The following is a 2,525-nucleotide window of genomic DNA, read 5'->3' on the forward strand; positions in this document are numbered from 1 at the left end:
CCCATCTCGGCCTCCCAAAGTGCTGGGATTACAGGCTTGAGCCACCGCGCCCGGCCCTTTAAAGTCTTAAAAATTGTGGCAAGGTACGTATAACAAAATTTGCCATTTTAACTTTTTTTTTTTTTTTTTTTTTTGAGACAGAGTCTTGCTGTCATCACCCAGGCTGGAGTGCAGTGGCGCGATCTCGGCTTACTGCAGCCTCTGCTTCCCGAGTTCAAGCGATTTTCGTGCCTCAGCCTCCACCCTTTTAACCATTTTTAAGTATACAATGTAATGACATTAAGTATACTCACAGTGTCATGCAACTGTTGTCACCATCTATTTCTAAAACTTTTCCATGGTCCCAGGTAGAAACTCTGTGCCCATTAAGCAATAACATCCTTCTTCCCTTCTCCCAGGCCTTGGCAGTCTCTGTTCTACTTTCTTTCTCTATGCATTTGCCTCTTCTAAACGCTTCATATCAATGGAATTATATAGTATTGTTCATTTGTGTCTGGCTTATATCACTTAGCATAATGCACATCTATATTAAAGTCAGTTTTGGTAAGTTATTTTTTGAACTTTTTGTCTATTTTAAATAGGTTATAGAATTTATTGGCATAAATTGTTCCTGCTATTCTCTTATTATTCTTTTACTGTCTTTAGATTGGTTGTGATAACTCATCTTTTATTCCTGATATTGATGACTTATGTTTTCTTTCCTTTTCTTCTTAATGTCTGTTACTAGGGTTTTATTAATATTTTCAAAGAACCAATTTTTGGTTTCTTTTTTTTTCTATTTTCTGTTACTAATTTCTGCTTTCTTTATTATATTTTGAATTTAATTTACTGTTTTAAGTTTTTTTTTAATTGTTTTTTATTATACTTTAAGTTCTGGGATACATGTGCAGAACATGCAGGTTTGTTACATAGGTGTACACATGCCATGATGATTTGCTGCACCCATCAACCCATAATCTACATTAGGTATTTCTCCTAATGCTATCCCTCCCTGGACTTTTTAACGTTTTTAATGCAGAGGTATGGATTAGTGATTTCAGGTCTTCCTTTTTGGATATGAGCATTTAAAGCAATATATGTGCCTCTAAACACTTGTTTAACTGTATTCTATAATTTGGTGTGTGTGTCTTTATATAGTGTAATTCTAAATATTTTCTAATTTTCTTTGTCATTTCATCTTTGACCAATAGACTATTTAGAAATATGTGGTTTCGTTTCCAAATATTGGAGGATTTTATGTCTTATTGTAGTTGATTTCTAATTTAATTCTGTTGTGGTTAGGCAGCATAATTTATGGAATTTCAATAGTCTGAAATTTCTTGAGACTTTTTTTTGTGGCCTAGCATGTGGTCTTTCTTGATGAATGTGCAGTGTCTGCTCAAGCTTCCCTGAACTCTACCCCGTGCCGCCTCAGCTTAGTGGAACTACTGTGCTCTGCTTGAACGCTAGCTGTCTGTGCCATTGTAAGAAAATTGCTGCTAGGCAACTGAGGAGGGAGCAGCCTGACTTTTGAGTTTCCCTTCTTTCTGGGTTTTCATTCTTACATTACGTGTTTCCTGGTGCCTGAAAACTATTACATCGTATATTTTGTCTGTTCTTAAGTGATTTGTAGTAGAATGGCTAGTTCTGTTTCAGTAATGTCATAGTTACAGGTGGAAGTTTGCCAGTCTTTAGGTCCCTGCCTAAAATCAAAAGTTTTTTTCCTTAATTCTCACTGAAGATGAAGTCTGTACTTTTTACACCATATGTAAAGCTATGAAATTCTCATTTATTTCTACTTTCTCATTTTCTTATTTAGGTAACTCGACAGTATATAAAGTTTGTTGTTTAACATGACATTTGTCCCTGTTATAATCTATAGAACTGAATAATATTTACTTAAAAAAAGTTAGGTATCTTTTTCTCACTTTGTTACCAGTTAAATAAATAGTTTCATTTAAGGCTTTATCATAGCCAGTGCCTGTTCGTTTTATCATTTTAAAAATCTATCTTATATGTGCAGCCGTTTTAGCATTACTTTTCAGAATCATTTATGTTAAACCTGTAAGTTTTCCATTGTTTTCTGTGGCTTTTTAAACCATCGGGGGAGAGGGGAATCTGGCTAAATATTGTATAGATAATATTACTCTCTTAAGAACAATCACATCATCATTCTATATTGCTATTTATTTGTCTTTTTTTTTTTTTTTCCCTTCTTTTTGGAGATAGCGTCTGTCACCAGGCTGGAGTGCAGTGGCGCAATCATCAATTCACTGCATCCTCCCTCTCCTGGGTTCAAGCGATTCTTCTACCTCAGCCTGCCAAGTAGCTAGGACTACAGGCGTGTGTCACTACACCCAGCTAATTTTTGTATTTTCAATAGAGATGGGGGTTCACCATGTTGGCCAGGATGGTCTCGATCTCTTGACCGCGTGATCTGCCCACCTTGGCCTCCCAGAGTGCTGGGATTACAGGCATGAGCTACCCCACCCAGCCCTTTCTTTTCTTTTTTGAAGACAGTCTCACTCTGTTGCCCAGACTGGAGT

The sequence above is a fragment of the Mandrillus leucophaeus genome, unplaced genomic scaffold (assembly GCF_000951045.1).
Source record: "Mandrillus leucophaeus isolate KB7577 unplaced genomic scaffold, Mleu.le_1.0 Scaffold902, whole genome shotgun sequence".
In the NCBI taxonomy this organism is placed as follows: Eukaryota; Metazoa; Chordata; class Mammalia; order Primates; family Cercopithecidae; genus Mandrillus; species Mandrillus leucophaeus.